We start from the raw sequence: 20,002 nt of genomic DNA on the forward strand, positions 1-20,002 counted from the left end.
CGGATGATCCTCATTGCTCCAGCATGGGCCAGGAGAGCGTGGTAACCGGACCTTCTAGACATGCTGTTTACAGAGGGAGCCTTGCCGGTGAGTGTGTGACCAGGATCGTGGGCTGACCCTAACTTCTGGGCATTCCGTGGGCCTAGAACCCCTTGAGCCCGTGTTTTCCACCTCCATTCCCTCCCCACTCCCTCTTCCAGTCCCCTCGAGCCCCCCCACCCCCCAGGCCACCTCGAGCCCCGTGTCTTCCCCTCCATCCCCCCCCACCCCCTCTTCCAGTCCCCTCGAGCCCCGTGTCTTCCCCTCCATCTCTCCCCACTCCCTCTTCCAGTCCCCTCGGGCCCTCCCGCCTCCCAGCCCGCCTCCCAGCCCGCCCCGCACTCTGATTGGGCCATCCGCTCTGCCTTCCGGGTCTAGCGGCCCGCCCGTGGCCATCACGCTCTGTTTACAGAGGGAGCCTTGCCGGTGAGTGTGTGACCAGGATCGTGGGCCTAGAACCCCTTGAGCCCGTGTTTTCCACCTCCATTCCCTCCCCACTCCCTCTTCCAGTCCCCTCGAGCCCCCCCACCCCCCAGGCCACCTCGAGCCCCGTGTCTTCCCCTCCATCCCTCCCCACTCCCTCTTCCAGTGCCCTCGGGCCCTCCCGCCTCCCAGCCCGCCTCCCAGCCCGCCCCGCACTCTGATTGGGCCATCCGCTCTGCCTTCCGGGTCTAGCGGCCCGCCCGTGGCCATCGCGCTCTGTTTACAGAGGGAGCCTTGCCGGTGAGTGTGTGACCAGGATCGTGGGCTGACCCTAACTTCTGGGCATTCCGTGGGCCTAGAACCCCTTGAGCCCGTGTTTTCCACCTCCATTCCCTCCCCACTCCCTCTTCCAGTCCCCTCGAGCCCCCCCACCCCCCAGGCCACCTCGAGCCCCGTGTCTTCCCCTCCATCCCTCCCCACTCCCTCTTCCAGTCCCTTCGAGCCCCCCCCACCCCCCAGGCCACCTCGAGCCCCGTGTCTTCCCCTCCATCTCTCCCCACTCCCTCTTCCAGTCCCCTCGGGCCCTCCCGCCTCCCAGCCCGCCTCCCAGCCCGCCCCGCACTCTGATTGGGCCATCCGCTCTGCCTTCCGGGTCTAGCGGCCCGCCCGTGGCCATCACGCTCTGTTTACAGAGGGAGCCTTGCCGGTGAGTGTGTGACCAGGATCGTGGGCCTAGAACCCCTTGAGCCCGTGTTTTCCACCTCCATTCCCTCCCCACTCCCTCTTCCAGTCCCCTCGAGCCCCCCCACCCCCCAGGCCACCTCGAGCCCCGTGTCTTCCCCTCCATCCCTCCCCACTCCCTCTTCCAGTGCCCTCGGGCCCTCCCGCCTCCCAGCCCGCCTCCCAGCCCGCCCCGCACTCTGATTGGGCCATCCGCTCTGCCTTCCGGGTCTAGCGGCCCGCCCGTGGCCATCGCGCTCTGTTTACAGAGGGAGCCTTGCCGGTGAGTGTGTGACCAGGATCGTGGGCTGACCCTAACTTCTGGGCATTCCGTGGGCCTAGAACCCCTTGAGCCCGTGTTTTCCACCTCCATTCCCTCCCCACTCCCTCTTCCAGTCCCCTCGAGCCCCCCCACCCCCCAGGCCACCTCGAGCCCCGTGTCTTCCCCTCCATCCCTCCCCACTCCCTCTTCCAGTCCCTTCGAGCCCCCCCCACCCCCCAGGCCACCTCGAGCCCCGTGTCTTCCCCTCCATCTCTCCCCACTCCCTCTTCCAGTCCCCTCGGGCCCTCCCGCCTCCCAGCCCGCCTCCCAGCCCGCCCCGCACTCTGATTGGGCCATCCGCTCTGCCTTCCGGGTCTAGCGGCCCGCCCGTGGCCATCGCGCTCTGTTTACAGAGGGAGCCTTGCCGGTGAGTGTGTGACCAGGATCGTGGGCCTAGAACCCCTTGAGCCCGTGTTTTCCACCTCCATTCCCTCCCCACTCCCTCTTCCAGTCCCCTCGAGCCCCCCCACCCCCCAGGCCACCTCGAGCCCCGTGTCTTCCCCTCCATCCCTCCCCACTCCCTCTTCCAGTCCCCTCGGGCCCTCCCGCCTCCCAGCCCGCCTCCCAGCCCGCCCCGCACTCTGATTGGGCCATCCGCTCTGCCTTCCGGGTCTAGCGGCCCGCCCGTGGCCATCGCGCTCTGTTTACAGAGGGAGCCTTGCCGGTGAGTGTGTGACCAGGATCGTGGGCTGACCCTAACTTCTGGGCATTCCGTGGGCCTAGAACCCCTTGAGCCCGTGTTTTCCACCTCCATTCCCTCCCCACTCCCTCTTCCAGTCCCCTCGGGCCCTCCCGCCTCCCAGCCCGCCCCGCACTCTGATTGGGCCATCCGCTCTGCCTTCCCGGTCTAGCGACCCGCCCCTTCCTGGTACCACCCACCCCCCACCTCGTGCCCCGCCCATCCCTCCCTTCATCACCGGTCCTCCCAGGGCAGCCCCCTGCCCGGCAGCCCCAGCGGCTAAGGGCCCCGAGGCCAAGGGCGGCTCCTACAGAGGCGGCTCCAGGACGTGTCAGCAGGTGTCCGCAGGGGACGCCAAAAAAGCCAACAAACAACAACAAAAACCGTGAGTGTGGCATGGGTGGGGAGTAGAGCAATCACTCTACTCCAGAAAACCCCCGCCACTCTATCTTACCTACCAATAACAGAGTGCCATAATACTAGCATGTCCACTCTTAGAAGGAATTGTGAATGTTAGCATGTCCACTCTTAGATGGAATTGTGAATGTTAGCATGTCCACTCTTAGATGAAATTGTGAATGTTAGCATGTCCACTCTTAGAAGGAATTGTGAATGTTAGCATGTCCACTCTTAGAAGGAATTGTGAATGTTAGCATGTCCACTCTTAGAAGGAATTGTGAATGTTAGCATGTCCACTCTTAGATGGAATTGTGAATGTTAGCATGTCCACTCTTAGAAGGAATTGTGAATGTTAGCATGTCCACTCTTAGAAGGAATTGTGAATGTTAGCATGTCCACTCTTCGAAGGAATTGTGAATGTTAGCATGTCGACTCTTGGATGAAATTGTGAATGTTAACATATCCACTCTTAGAAGGAATTGTGAATGTTAGCATGTCCACTCTTAGATGGAATTGTGAATGTTAGCATGTCCACTCTTAGATGGAATTGTGAATGTTAGCATGTCCACTCTTAGATGAAATTGTGAATGTTAGCATGTCCACTCTTAGATGGAATTGTGAATGTTAGCATCTCCACTCTTGGATGGAATTGTGAATGTTAGCATCTCCACTCTTAGATGGAATTGTGAATGTTAGCATGTCCACTCTTAGATGAAATTGTGAATGTTAGCATGTCCACTCTTAGATGGAATTGTGAATGTTAGCATCTCCACTCTTGGATGGAATTGTGAATGTTAGCATGTCCACTCTTAGATGAAATTGTGAATGTTAGCATGTCCACTCTTAGATGGAATTGTGAATGTTAGCATGTCCACTCTTAGATAAAATTGTGAATGTTAGCATGTCCACTCTTTGATGAAATTGTGAATGTTAGCATCTCCAATCTTGGATGGAATTGTGAATGTTAGCATGTGAAAGTTGCATTTAGAAAGTGCGCCCTGCAGCCTCTCTGTGAATTTAGAAATGTGCCCAATAGCCTATCTGTGAAAGTTGCATTTAGAAGTGTGCCCAATAGCCTGTGAAAGTTGAATTCAGAATTGTTCCCACCTGCATTAGAATTATACCCAATTTTATTTAGAAGCTCCGCCCAATCAGCCTCTCTGAGAAAGTTGAATTAAGAACTGTTCCTACCTGCATCTAGAACTGTACCCTGCACCCTCTCTGGGAAAGTTGAATTCATAATTGTTCCCACCTCCATTAGAATTATATCCAATCTTAATTAGAAGCTGCGCCCAATTAGCCTCTCTGAGAAAGTTGAATTAAGAACTTTTCCTACCTGCATCTAGAACTGTACCCTGCACCCTCTCTGAGAAAGTTGAATTTAGAATTGTCCCCACCAACTTTTAGAAGTGTACCCAATTGCACTTAGAAATTGCACCCAATACCCTCTCTGAGAAAGTTGAATTTAAGACTATTCCCACATGCATTCAGAAGTATATCCATCTACATTTGAAGTTGCGCCCTTTAGCCTCTCTGGAAAGTTGCTCAACTCAGTAGTAAACCCAACTGCCTTAACAAAGTGTACCCAATTGCATTTAGAACCGTACCAAGTTGCACTTAGAAGTATACCCAATTGCTTAGAAGCACCAATTAGTTCTGGACTAGTTGAGCCCAGAAGTGTTCCTATAAGTGTGAGTCACTGACCCTAGAACTACAATCAGAAAACCCTCCCAAATCAACCTCACACCAATCATGAGCGCACCAACTCCACCAGTGCCCATCAGAAACCCAAGACCACTCATCTCCTGAACCCCACTGCCGACCAACCAGCACTGCCCGTGCCCGCTCCCCCCGCTACCACACCCCACCCTGCAATCACCCACCCCCCGCCTTGCCATCATACCCCTGCCACCTCCCCCCCGACCGCACCCTTCCCCCTCCCTAAAAACTGCGCGCCTAGCCCTAGCAAGAACCGAAGCTGCCTCTGTCTCCCCCTCTGACCCCCTACCCTCTCTCACACCAACCGCAGCAAAGAAAGCGTGCGGACTGGACAAGAGTGCGGACTGGACGAGGGTGTGAACTAGACGATGATAATGACTGGACGAATGTGTGGAGCGGACGAGTATGAGGAACGGACGAATATGTGCAACGGACGATACTTAATATGCTTTGGAATGAAGGAAACACTTGAAAACATACATCATACCACACCCCACGCTTACTCTCCCCCTTACACCACCACTCAACTAGAACACAGAGATACTATGACACCATTCGGTATAACTGTTCTCATATCTACATTCTCCCGCTTACTCCACATCACTCTAAGTAATCATTGCTGGTTTCACACCCCCCAGCCAGGCGTTCTCCTCAGGCCTAACGCAGCCACACTCGTCCTGGGTAAAACTGACCAGATCGAACACATACTCCTGACCGCTCAACCACCACACCTACAGCTAAGAAGCAGCTACCACTCGATTTCTGCACCAGCTGCACACATACCTGGTGCGCACACGCACTTTTGGACTCCCTCTACTCTCTCTACTGACCTGAACTTCGGTTCCCAAGGGCGTTCAACCTACCAGCGCCTTCAGACCATACCAATGGTATATAAGGCGCTATATAAATGCAAAATAACAATAACAATAACAATAACATGTCCATTTGCCCTCCACGGCGTCTTCCCTACCGAGACAATCTGCTCTCACGAGAGGGGGGGTCATGCTTGGTATCTGAAAGGCTGAGGTATAAGGATTGGGACCTCCCCGAAGACGTGATGGAGGTGTTGCTTTCGGCCAGGAGGCCCGCAACGAAATCCCTGTGCCGTTGCTGATGGAGGAAGTTCTGCGACTGGTGCAGGGTACAGAATGTGGATCCTCTCCAATGTTCCATTCCTTTGGTTTTGTCTTTTTTGCTTTCTTTAGCCCACAAAGGCCTGCAAATAGGTACCATTAAGGGTTACCTGGCGGTGCTGTCCATATTTAAGCGCTCATCTGAGGAATGTTCTTATTTTACGATCCCTTTGATTTCACAGTTTCTGAAAGGGCTAACTAATGTGTTTCCACCGTCGCCTTTCTAGGTGCCGGGATGGGATTTGAATTTGGTTTTAAAGTTCCTAATGGGAGCTCCGTTTGAGCCCTTACATTCTTGCCCGTTGAGACTGTTGTCCTTTAAGACTGTATTTTTAGTTGCGGATACTTCCGCACGCAGAGTGAGTGAGTTACAGGCACTTTCCGCCAAGCCACCTTTCACGGTGTTCCATAAGGATAGGGTTGTCCTTAGGGTCCGTCCTTCTTTTCTTCCCAAGGTTGTGTCGGAATTTCATTTAAGCCAGAAGGTGATTCTTCCGGCCTTCTATCTGCCTCTGCATCCTGGTAAGGAAGAGGAGAGGCTCCATAGGTTGAATCCTAGGAGAGCTTTGAGTTTCTATCTCTCACGGATGTCCCGGGTCAGAGTGGACGATCAGCTCTTTGTTGGTTATGCTGGAAGGCGTTTAGGTCAGGCTGTTTCGAAGCAGACCTTGTCCAGATGGATCATTTTGACGATCTCTGAATGTTACCGGCTGGCGGGTCAGGACCCTCCAGTAGGCTTACGTGCTCACTCTACTAGGGGTGTGGCTGTCTCCACGGCTCTACAGATGGGCGTCCCGATTCACAGCATTTGTGAAGCAGCCACGTGGGCTTCTGTCCATACCTTTGTGAGACACTATTCATTGGACTCTATTCATGGGCAAGATTTGGTCTTTGGTAAGGCAGTCCTATATTCAGCAATTTGATTGGGCACTCTAAATTGATGAACTTATAAATTCTTTTCCCACCTCCATACGTTGGTACTGCTTTGGGAGTCTGTCAAAGATGTGGAATACGTCAGAGTACACAATCCCCTCAAAGAACAAGTTACTTATCTCACCTCGGTAACATTCTTTCGATGGGATGTTCCTCCGACGTATTGCACATCGTACCCTCCCAGCCTGCCCCGCTACAGAAGTTCTTATGGGATTGCAGCTTACGTTTCCGCAAGGCTTTCTGCAGTCATACTGGCAGGAGATTGGTGCCACACGTTCTGGGAAAACGCTACAACTGAGGCTATGGGCGTTGTGTGTCCTAGATATAACATCCAGTGACCATCGACGGAGGCCCTCGAGGGACAGCGTATTGAGGTCATCAACGCAGGACGCCTACGCGAAAAAGTTTTCCGAAGCAGCACAGCTGTGGTCATTACTGTCAAAGATGTGGAATACGTCGGAGGAACATCCCATCGAAAGAACGTTACCAGGTAAAATAAGTAACTTGTTCTTTCCACTCATCATCACTACGAATCCTGAGAAGATGGTAAGCTCCTCTTAGGTCCAGTTTTGTAAAAACGGATGCCCCTCTCACAGCCTCCAGAATGTTGGTTATCACTGGGAGAGGGTACCTATCCTTTACAGTGATCTGGTTTATCCATCGGAAATCGACACATGGGTGTAGTTCAGAAGTATCTTTTATAGGGATAAAAATAAAGATGCCCCTGCTGGTGACTTTGATTCTGCTATCAATCCATTGCATAAATTGGTTTGAAGTTATAATTTAAATGCTGACTTTTCTGATTCCGACAGCGTGTAAATTCTGCCAAATGGGACTTGAGTATTGGGTAAGAGCTCTATTGCACAGTCGTCGGCTCTGTGAGGCAGTAGTTCCTTGTAATCAGAAAATACTTGTTCATACGTCCGATATTCCTTTTTGTCAACTATTGGAGTACGGCTATAGATTTATTTTGTTTCTTGAAAATTAAACTTTATTGGCATTTCAATCATTATAATACAAACTTTTGAATAAGGCTGGTCCCATTGCCCTACCCTGCCCGCTTTAGTTCCCCACTCTTTAAGCTTAGGCAGGAGATGCAGTTCCTGAGCTCAAGTCTTCATCTAACATTCAAAATTCCCACAATACATTCCCCCAGGTCTCTTCCCCCACACCCTTAGCCTTCCCACCGCCTCCATACCTCCACCTTTCCCTCCCACCATGCAGCTCATACACACCTTCGGTAGGCTCCCCACCACAAGGGTAGCGCCCCTCCCCACAAATGGTCTCTAGGCGCCACAGCCAAGAACAATCTCATCCCACCATCAAGTTATGCTTTGCCTGGGTTAGCCCCATTCGTGTCACTCCCCCGGCTGGGTGGCCACGTATAACATGGCCAGATATCGTCAAACCCTGCACTTTTTCCTCTGCCATCACTTCATCCTCCCCACCTCTCAATACTGGTATTTTTTTTAACAAAGGCACCCGTTGGCCCTCAATGTTGGTTCGGGACTTGTCAAGCAAGCGTGTAAGGAATTCCATGTCTTTTTTGGCGTGCACCTTGGCTATCCATTCATTTTCAGTTGGCATCCTCTGACTTTTCCACACATGGGCGAGGCAACATCTAGCTGCCACCCACATTACCTTTACCATGTGACCGACTTCCCCTTCGTCAACCTCCAATATTACCCCAAAGAGAAGCAGCCATGGGGAAAGTTGCGGTTGATTCCATCGACCCTCTTGGATCCATGACAGGACTTCCCGCCAGTATGTTTGTACCCTGCTGCAGCCCCACCACATGTGGCCATAGTCTCCCCCCCACATTTCCAACAACCCAGGTCGTATCCCCTACATATCTTTGCCAACACCGCCAGCAGATAATACCACCTGTGCAAGACTTTTAGGGCCTGATGCCGATATTGCAGTGAGGCCAACAAACTAGTCACCTTCCTACACATTGATGCCGATAGGGTATCATTGATCTCTCTCTCTCTCTCCCTAGGTCGTGTCCCCACCTAATCCTGGCTGGGAGTGGGTCCCTGGAATCTACTAGCAATATTCCCTTATATAGTCTAGCTATGAGGCCCCTAGAGCCTGTCCTCGTAAGCAGGAGTCTCTCAAAGTCTGTCAGCCCCTCTGCAGATTCACCTCCACCGGCTTTCAAATAGAACCCCTTTCAGCTGCAGGTAACGGAAAATGGACAGTGTGCCTATCTGCAGGCATTCTGCTAGCCTATCTATTGTGATGAAGGCTCAGTCTTCCCACATTTGGCCCTCCTTACTCAACCCTGCCTCATACAATAATTGAAATCCTGATGGTTCTACAATCCCGTCCCACAATGGCAGAGCCCAAATGCAACTCAGGGGGGATGGCCAGGTGGACAACCACCTATTCTCCCCTCCCTCCCGCCAGACTGTCCATAGGACCTCCAGGATGGGATGATCTAGCACCCTCCTCAGGGTACAGAACCAAGGGACCCATATCCACTCCATCGCTGTCATGATTCCTGTCCCTCATGTCCCCAGCCCTCCAAGATGTCAGGCTGGAGCCAGGCCACGATCACCTACATGGCCCTCAAGGGCCTCTCCATCCCTCCAAAGACCCACTTGGAGTCAGACTTGGCGCTTGTGGCACCAGACTCACTCACTCCCATAGGATAACATTGGGGATTGGACTTGTAGTGCATTGATGGGTACAAGATGGATGCCCCCATGTATTTTGGTTCCCAAAACTGCATGTGCAGTCTAGTCTTTTTGGTGTGGTTCAGCCCAGAGACACCTGTGATATCCAGAGACTATTTAAGCCACGCCCAGGCTGAGAAACATGCTTTGTGTTTTCTGCACCTGCAGCGTGACACTCACCGTGTTCGGATCAGTCTCCAGTAGGCCTGCATCTTTCTTCTGCGCTCAGCTCCTGCAAGAACAAGAACACCGTTAGGAACAGCCTTACCTTGCGGCGCATCTGCCCATCATTCATCGCTCCTTCTGTTCTGCGGGCATCTTCAGCGGTGTCATTCCCATCCCGGCACGCCGCTTCCCAAGGAAAAGGGAAAAGAACAAAGAACAGAAAAAAGGCATTAGTAAGCATTCAGCAAATCTTCGCTTATTTTTAAAGACTGTACGAGCTTCAAACGCTTACCTGAATCCCAGCCGCTCTGGGGGAACTCTGTCTCCGGATCTTCTCATCCATCTGCAAGAGGGAAAAGACACTCCAGGTTAGCATGGAAACATCTAGAGGCGCCGCATACCGTGCTTACTCATCGCATTTCTTCTTCATAACCGGCATCCACGCTGAAAACGTCGCAGCAACTAAAGGACACAGAAAAAGAACTCAGTTCAATACAAATACGAAAGGGTTGCATCGCGCTCTCACTCGCCTTCAGCGCTACTCATCTCAGCAGCACGTCGCCATCCCCGGACGCTGGCCATCATCTAAGGAAGGAAAGGAACGAAGTTAAAAAACTGTTCAAAAGACTCATTATACTTACCTGTCGGACTCTTGCCAGTGAAGTAACTAGGCAGCAACAAGCCTGCATCAATCAACGCGCACCTGCGCTGAAAGCAGGACGGAGAGCACACTTTCCAAGAAAACAAGGTGAGCTGTGGATCAAAGGGAAGGGTTGGACCCCGGGGAAGAAGGGGTTCAAGTACACAAAGACATTAGGGAGTTAAACTCTACCAACCCTGTGTTTCAGGCCTAGTCTCCAGTCGAGTATACTCTAGGAAAGGGTTCGAGGTCGTAAGAGGTCAGAACAGGCTGAGTGACGTCCCCGTGGATACCAGGTGAGCGTTACAGTCTTGGGAGGATAGCTCAGGGGCAATGTGCTTGCCTTGGAAGCCAGACTATGCTGAGCAACACAGGTTCGATCTCAGGGTCCGCGCTCAGAAACCTCTGGGTATTAAGTGTGTTATAAAAAATCAATTTGTATTATCATCCAGTGGTACCCACTGCTTCTCCGATGCCGGATCTAGGTGATCCACCAGCAACTGGAGCTGGGCTGCTTTGTAGTAGGTTGGGAGATCTGGGAACAACACCCCACCTTCCTTCTCTGGGAGGATCAATGTCTTATATGCGATGCAGTGTTTGGCCCCTGCCCACAAGAATTTCAATAGGACTGCCTTGACCTCCTCAAAAAGGACTTGGGGACCACAACCGGGAACATCTGAAACAGGAACAGAACAGGAATTTGGGTAATACTATCATTTTCATGCAATTTAGGCATGCCATCCACATAGGCCCAACCTACCCCACTGCTCCACCTCTCTGCACACTGTTAGCCGTAATGGTGCATAGATCCCTGCAAAGAGATCCCCTGCTCGCTTGTACACCGGTATTCCCAGTTACGGGAGTTCACTTACAAAACGTTCCTCTATTCCCGAAAATTCTCCAACCAGCATGGTTACTGACTTGTCGAAGTTAACTTTAAAGCCTGATAGCTTCCAATATTACGCCAGGCCCTACATAAGGCGAGGCACCGAAGACAAAGGGTCTGTGATATACAGCAGGACATCATCTGCAAAGAGGCTCTATCGATCTATATTGTTTTTTGTATAGCACCATTCGCCCTTAGGCCTCAAGGTGCTCACATAGACCTGAACAGACATATTACATAAAAAGAGGCAAGCAGTCATTGGTGAAAATCCAGTATATTCTGACAACCAGAATATATAGCTAAGCCAGCACTTCATCAAATAGCAATGTCTCAGCTGTTTTTTGAATAAAGCGATGGATGAACAGCTCTTGAGGTCCATGGGGAGGGGGTCCCAAGTTGTGGGTGCCCAGATATCAAAACTGCACTACCAATCCTCTTGAGGGAAACCCGCTGCCTGTACAATAGCTGATTGCCATTGGGAGGGAGGGCCCTTCTCACAGATGCTGCTTTGATCCTGTTGGCAAGATAACAGGGTGCATTGCCTGATGCATTTATACACCAGAACTGAGCCTTTGAATTTTATCCGCTGCTCCACGGGGAGTGTAAAGACCGGAGGGAGGTTGGGGGGGGGGGGGGGAGTCTGTACTCCTGCTCTCTATACGGCAGAGGAGAGGCACAGGGGACCCCAGACAAGATTCTCTAGTGTTGGTAGCAATGGACGAGCAATCAAGGCCTAGCTTCTCAGGAGGTGATGCAGGCTGGTTCTTAAGTACAGTGTAGTCCCCAAGCCCTCACAAAGGAATGTTCACACACTGTATTAGTTCAAACACAGCTCTTTATATAAATAAGGTTCACGTTATATACAAATTCACAATAACACACTTTGTGCTCCGACAATTCTAAAATGGTAGATTTATACAGTTCTAGGTGGTAACCCTATTACTCTGATCCCATTAAAATGCATCAACTGTACTCAGTTCAAATAGCATACGAATCAACACAGTAAAACGATATCAACTATAGGCTTAGGAGGAAAATAAGTTGGTTAGACAATTGGCAGAATCCTGAGCCCCTACCGTCGGGCACAGTCCTGTATGAGGACCGCCCCCCAACTAGGCAACTTGTAAATGAAGATGCACTACAAGCCCAGTCCATATCTTATCTCCTTCTATAAAAGTTCTACTGCCCCAACCCAAAGTACCTGGTTTCGTAGAGTTCTTCTGTGAGTCGTCGACAGGCCCTTCTTGAGCGCACCCCCTTTCAGGCAGGAGCCGCGAGTCATCACGATTCGGTGAAGAAAAGGTGAACTTTTGTCATTGAGGGAGCAGATTCGATCTTCGTGGTGCTCGTTGACAAAAGCTCGTGAACGGCCTGTGAAGCAGAAGCGTGCGGTGCACCTTGACGACGAGTGGTTTTTGCTGCAAAGAGTCGGTGAAGAACTTTGGCACAGAAAACGCGTCGATTCGTCGGTGTCTGCCGTTGGCGAACGGGATGTGACCACAGCTGGCGTCAGTAGCTTCTTCTGCATCTCTAAGGTCTTCGCGAGGCGGGTAACCCACTAGCGGATTCTCCTCGGTCGCCTTGGCTTTCTCCGGCAGGACGAAAGCCGTCGATGAGGGTGAACAAGGGAGTCCTTGGATCAAATGTTCTTAGGCAAAGGGAGCACGTCGGCGACGGCGGACAGCGGTCCGGTGCTTCTCTTCGTTCTCCTCAGTGGTCCCCTTCTCCAGTCGGCAGCCTTTCGTATGTCTGTCTACCAGGGAGCTTTGGCAAAGATCAGGTGGTGCACAATGGTCCCTCTTAGCTCGGAAAGAGGTCTCCTAGCCAGGTCCTCTCTTGGATCAGTTCCTTGAAAGGCACAGCAGCTTTCAGATTAGCAAAGGACAGCAGCAGCAGCTTTTCTTCCAGTGGGATTTAAAGTTAAGCATCAGTTTCAACTTCTGAACGATTTCTAGCAGATAGAGGCCCCCAGATGTACTGTTGATCTCCCATTCACTCTGCTGGGTCATACTCAGGCAACCAATCATTCAGAAGGGCATTCAGGCAGTCAGGCAGCCAATCAGGCGCATGGTGCATTCAGCCATTCTTCTCCATCCAGACACTCGCAACACAGAATGGTGATTCGGACAAGCACTCTGCCATTCAGCACTACACACTGCATTCATACCAGTTTCGGTCAGGGCTGTCTCAGTCATAGTGTCAACTAGGCACCCATAACATGAAATGCGTATTCGTCACACACTCCATTCACCCAGGTCCCACCCCACGGGCGTACCCACAAGATAGTCATTGGGAAGGCTCCAGCCAGTCTGACCTTGACTTCCCCTCAATACCATATATGGAATTTCCACCCAACAGCCAGTCAGGGCGAAGGGACAGAGTCTGGTCTTCCCACGACTTCGGGAAAAGTACGGTAACAGGCGATAGCAAGCAAGAGGCCACTGAGGCCATCTTGTTTCCATCAGGAATCCACTGATTCCAAACACCGGGCCTGGGCATCCCAAAATGGAGGATGTTCAGGGCACCTGTCAATTCAGCACGGAGCTACCACCAGCCCGTACCCTGCTCTGTGGGCCACACACAGGTGCCCAAAAACATACACTAGGAGTACCAGGTAGTACTCCCACCCATGGGTGTCATAAGGGTATCCCAAGGGTCTGTTCACCAAACCAAATACAGGAAGAGCCGCACCGCCAGGAGTCCCACATGAACTCCTGCGCGGAAAACAAGACAGAACATACATGATAAAAAGCACTAAAGGACAATGATTCAGAGGCCCTGTCCCCCCCGATGCATTTCCAGCCTCACGAGGAGCCAGTGTAACTTCCTCCTAGCAGTTAAGATCTTTGAGCGTCGACTCAGTCCATAGACTGCCCGAACTGCTCCATTCTGAATTATTAGCAACTTTTTTATATTTGCCTTAGATGTACTTATCAAGAGGCTATTGCAGTAATCCAGTTTTGTATTTATGATTGCACCAGCAATCCTAGCTCGGTTCGCCTCGGAAAGGTACGGACGAATTTGCCAGAGTAAATTTGTGTAGAAGGTGCATGTTGATTTCAAGTATGAAATGTCCCTCTTAAAAGATAAATGGGAGTCAAAAAAGACCCCTAAGGTTTTTACATGTTCAGACACTGTTATCATTCCCGTTTATCTTGAAACATGCATAATGGTCATCCAACTGTTTCAGTTTTGGTTAGGTGCCTACAATCAGCAACTCGTTTTTCTCCTCGTTAAGAGCTAGGGAATTTACCTCCATCCATTTTCGTATGGCTTCAAACACCACATTGACTCCAAGAACATTGTCCCTGTATACGCCAGATAGCTCAAAAACTATCTGGGTGTCATCGGCCTAATTGGTAAACCAGACACCCATAGTTCTGAGCTTGTCACATAGGGGTTTCGAGAATACATTAAAAAGTAATGATCCCCCACAGTTTTGCAACCTTGAAATGCGGCGGGCTGCGGCTGATCTCCGATTTCCTGGAGGGGGGGTAACCCGCTCTCATTCGAGGAATGCAAGGCTAAGTTCAAGGTCACAGAGGCTGAGCGGTTCAGTTACACCCAGCTCCGACACTGGATGTCACAGAGGGTAATCGGGGAGAGGGGTTTGAGAGAACTCACAGCAATCTAGTTGACCTTAACATCCACAGAACCCAAAGGGAAAATATCGACACTATATAGGCTGTTAGACAAAACAGACCCAACTATAAAAGACAAAAACATGCTTAGCAGGGAAAGGGACCTGGGGCGCAAAATAGACAGGGAAGAGTGTGGGCAAATCTGGTCCAGACAGCACAAAAGCACCCAGTGTATCACGAACAGAGAGGGGGGATATAAGGTTTGCTACATATATTACACCACCCCGGAATAATTAAATAAAGCCAACCCAGACATCCCGGCGGGATGTTGGAGAGGCTGCACAGATGAGGGCTCTCTGTTTCACTTACTATGGACCTGCCCATAAGCCGGGACTTACTGGAGGGAGGTGCTCAAGCAGATAAAAGGAATCACAGGTCTCACAATCCCATGGGATCCGGGAATAATTTTACTGAGGTAAACAGGGGGTGGGTGGGAGCCTTACCCGCTCACTGGGCAGATAGCTCGCCTATGCACACACCTATTAACAGCTGGTAAAATAGCACTGGCCCGTCTGTGGAAGAATCCAGTGGTGCCCACAATCCCACTCTGGTGAGTCAAATGTTAGGAAATTATAGTAGCAGAAAAGATCACAGCAATCCGATCTGGGAATCTGAACTCTTTTCGAAACACATGGTCACCCTTTATGGACTATGCCGAGAAATATCCAGGTCTCACCCGGAGACCACCACTGACTCGATGGATACAATGAGGTATTCGGGAAAGGGTACAGACCTGGCCTAACCCGACACCCCAAGGGGACACGGTCTGCATACGGCATTCAATTGGACACTTGCAAGGAAAATTGACTTGAACGCTCCTCTGTTATGATCTGTGTGCGTTGAATTGCCGATATGATGTCACTGTATAGCTTTGAAATGCCTAATGAAATTGTATGGTTGAAAAAAAACCATAAATTAACACAAAAAATCTAATGGAAACAGGCATGAGCCCTGTGGCACTCCACAAATCAGAGCTGATTTTTATGACGAGGCAGTTCCTTTCACCACTGCAGCCCTTCTACGACCTACAAAAGATTTAAAGCAATTGGCAGTGAGTGGGGTACATTTCCCTACCTCAACTAATCTGTCCACCAATAACATGCCACATTACCCTTCTCAATAATATTGGCAATATTGGATTGTAAATCCAAGAGCGCGTCACAGTAGCGTGATTAACTCGGAAACCAGACAGTTCGGAGGCCAGAATGTCATTGTTCTCTACGAACTTCTGGTATTGCATATAGGCGATCTTGTCCATCACTTTTAATATGAACGACACATTAGTGATCGACCTATCATTTCCAGGGACCGAGGGGCACAGTTTTTTTTTTTTTAGCAGAGGTGTTATCCAGGCCTCTTTTATATTCTCAGGGATATATGCCTCACTAAAAGAGCGGTTCAGAAACTGGGTAACCCAGGCAGCTAGTGTTTCCGCAAAATCCCTAAACAGGATGGCCGGGAAGATATCTCCTTTACAAGAGGTGGGTTTCATGCTATGAATAACTTCCAAGACCTCTTTCTCAGACACTTCTTTAAATGAGAAGAACAAAGAACGATCCTGCTCAGGGGTATTGGATGGGTTCCCAGGAATTTTACCAGCATAAATCGTGTTTACCTGGTCTCTAATAGCCTGCTGATGTTTTATTGTTTTTTTTAAATGTCTTCTGGTATCAGAATTGTAGCCGGTGACCCCTTTAACTCATGCAGGACCTTAAATAATTCTTTGGGCTTGGAATTAGCTTGTTCCACTGTCTCATTTAGGTTATTTGCCTTAGCTTTAAACATTTCTTGCTTGTATAATTTTTCTGCCTGTTTGGAAGAGGTGGCCAATTCAGTCATTCGATGTTTACTCCAGCAACGCTCAGCCTTGCGTTTGGCTCCTCTGGCTTGCAAGATGTCCGAAGAGAACCATTTGTGATGACCAATGGTCCTATTAATTTTGGCAGGTTTTAAGGTGGCTATGGAATCGATTGCATCTTTTAGAAATGCCATGAACCAAGCAATGTACTCTTCAAGTGATATAGGGTTTATGCATGCATCCCCCACGGCCACTCCCCTTATCCCCTCAGCTTTCCGCACCTCCCTTGCCCATGGTTCCATCACCAATGCATACAGCAAAGGTAGAGAGGGGGCAACCCTATCTGGTACTTCAGTGTAGCTGAAACACCTGCAACATGCTTCCATTCACAACCACCTTAGCCGTTGGCTTTGAGTACAGGGCCGCAATCCACTGCTGCCATCTCCCTCCCAGGCCTATCGCCATAAGAACTTCCCCCATGAAGACTGAGTTTACCCTGTTAAACGCTTTCTCAGCGTCTAAGGCCAGCAACAGGGCACCCTCCTTTGCCACCTCCGGTGCATTGAGAATGTGAAGTGTCTTTTGCGTATGGTCCGCTCCATGCCTATGCAGTATAAATTCGGTATGGTCAGCGTGCATCATCCCTGGTAGGTAAGATTCCAGATGGGATGCTAGCACCCTTGTGAAAATCTTTGCGTCCATATTGAGTAACCAATTGTAGACAAGTTTGCGGTATAGTGAAAACTGAGGAAAACGGTACAGTGAAAACCAACTACAAATGGCACTCTAACAATTCAACAAAAGGGAGGGAAAGCACAAGTAAAACCGAAATATCTTCAGACACCCCCTAGCAACACTTCCCTGAAGTTTTGTGAACAAGTAATGCACAGTAACACTTTAGCAGAAAGATAAGTGAATGAAAACTGAGCAAAATGGCACTCCACAAGTTAAAACCGTAGGAAGGAAGAGGGGTTTAGAAGATTTAGGTGCATCAACACATTTCTCATTGACTGGAGTGCATAGAATTGCGTGACGCATATAGTATGGTTTGGATTGCAGAGAACCTTTGAAAGAGCATATAACCCATCATATCACACCACCACGCTAACCCTCTTCTTTACACCACCACTCAACTAGAACACAGAGATACTATGACACCATTCGGTATATCTGTTTTCATACCAACATCTGCCGCACACTCCCCATCATTCTAAGTAAACACTGCTGGTTACACCCCCCCCCCAGCCAGGCGTTCCCCTCAGGCCTAACGCAGCCACATTCGGTCTGGATAAATCCTGCCAGAATGAACACATACTCCTGATCTCTCAACCACCACACCTACCACTAAGAAGCAGCTATTACACAAATACCGCACCAGCTGCACACATATCCGGTGCTCACACGCACCTTTGACTTCTCTCTACTGATCCAAACTTCGGTTCCCAAGGGCGTTCAACCTACCAGCGCCTTCAGACCATACCAATGGTATAAACGGCGCTATATAAATGCAAAATAACATAACATATATGCGGCGCAGCTGGCTGGGTCCCTACCCGGTTTTGGGATGACCATGATTAGCGCTTGGATAAACGTTGGTGGGATGGACCCATCTCCTGTTATGGAGTTAAACAGTTTGGCCAAAGGCCCTGCTAGACGATCCTGGTACTGTTTATGAAGTCTCCAGTGAATCTATCCTCCCCAGGGGCCTTCCCTGCCTTGAGCATGCGGATTGCCAACAACACCTCCTCCCGCGTGACTTACCTAACCAATGTTTCCCCTGTCGCCTGGTGTCAGGCTGGGTAGCCGCACCTTCAAGTATCCACGAATCTCCTCCCACCCTACTGCCTCCGACTCAGTGTAGAGCTCTTGATAAAACTCTGCAAATTGGGTAGAAACCTCTTCCCCTTTCTCCATCATGACCCCATTTTGTCCCCGGATCCTGGCTCGCTGCCGGTCACCCTTCACCCTATTTGCCAGGGAGGCCCCTGTTGCATCACCTTGCTCGTAATATTTCTGCCGGGTATACCTCATCTGCTTAACCACTTCGCCTATGGATATTGAGTGTAACTCCTGTCTCTTGTCCCTCATCACGTCCAGTAGTTCATCCCTGTCCGCCCCCTTCCGTACTAGCTGGGCACGCAGCTCTTTCAGCTACCCCCAGAGCTTCGCTTCAACTAGACCTCTCTCCCTCTTTTTCCCAGGCCCCTCCCCAATGAGTAGCCCTCTGAATGTTGCTTTGGCCGGTTCCCATACCACTGCCATGTCCACCTCCCCATTATCATTGATTGTAAAATACACCCCTATCTCCGTCCCCAGGAAGTCGCAAAACACCCGATCCCTTACCAGCGTATCATTGCAACTCCATCGCGCCTGCTGCCGTAGTGGACTCACTATTCCCTGTTCCCCAACCACCAATTCGTGGTCTGACCATGTTATGACCTCGACTCTCGGTCCCCGCACAGGCTCTCTCTGCTCCCATGACACCAGCAGTTCATCTTTCCTGGTATAGGATTGGTGTGGGGGGGGGGGAGAAGAAAGTGTACCCTCCCGGGCCCACCTGGTGCTCCTGCCACATGTCTACCCACTGATAATCCCGCAGCAGATTCCTAAAGTCAACATTTTCCTTGGTTGCCATTCTCTGGCCACCCCCTCCTTTAGTGACCAACAATCCATCGCCGGGTCTTCAACTAGGTTGAAGTCTCCCCCCCCCCAGCGCTGTGACCCCTTCTACCCAGATTTCCATCATCCCCAGTATCTTACGCAAATATTTCACCTTTCCAGCACTGGGCGCATATACTGTGGCTAGTGTGAACCCAACACCCTCATGAAGGCCCTTCACCCCTAGGAACCTACCCCTCAAACCCCTTCTTAACCTGTGTCACCACCAGCTTAAACACATTAGCTAGTATGATACTGTAAAGACTGGGGGGGGTATCTGTGCTCCTGCCCTCTATATGGCAGAGTAGAAGCACAGAAAACCCCAGCCAAGATTCTCTAAGCAGTAGCAATGCATGAGCAATCAAGGCTTAAATTCTCAGGAGGTGATGTGGGCTGGTTCTTAAGTACAGTGTAGTCCCCAAGCCGCCACAAAGGAATGTCCACATACTATGTTATGTGATAACACAGTTCTTTATATAAATAAGGTTTAAGTAATATACACACACAATAACACACTTTGTGCTCAGGAAATACTATAATGATAAATATGTATAATATCTATGTGGTTCCACAGTTAACTCTTGACTCCATTAAAATGCATCAACTGCTGACAGCTGTAAATGACATACAAGTCTAATTGCAATGTGAACCAACACCGGACATAGGAGGGAAACAAGTGGGGGTTAAACAAATGGTAAAATACTTTGTCCCGTTAACCAGAAACAGTTGTGTGAGTAACCCCCCACCTGGGCAACCTGTAAATAAAGTGTATCAACAAGCCCAGTCCATATATTGTTTAATATAGTCTTGGTTCCTCCTAAAAAGGTTCTACTACCCCAATGTATCTGGTTTAGCAGTGTTCTTCGATGGGTCGTCGACAAATCCTTCTTGAGTGGACTCCCTTTAATGCAAGAGTCATGGATCGTCGAGATTCCTCGAGGAAAAGGTGAATACTGTCGTCGAGGGCACAGCTTCGACCTTCACGGTGCTCGGCGCATATCAGTCGTGGACATCCTTTGAAGATGAGGGGTGAGGTGCACCTCGATGACAAGAGTTTGTTGCTGCAAAGAGTACTTAATGAAGAACGTGGGCCCAGCAAGGACATAGGGTTGTCAATGTTCGGCGTCGGCTATCAGGACTCGACCACGGCTGGCTTTCGGATCTTCGTC

The sequence above is a fragment of the Ambystoma mexicanum genome, chromosome 4p, assembly GCF_040938575.1.
Source record: "Ambystoma mexicanum isolate Mex_15411 chromosome 4p, UKY_AmexF1_1, whole genome shotgun sequence".
NCBI lineage: Eukaryota > Metazoa > Chordata > Amphibia > Caudata > Ambystomatidae > Ambystoma > Ambystoma mexicanum.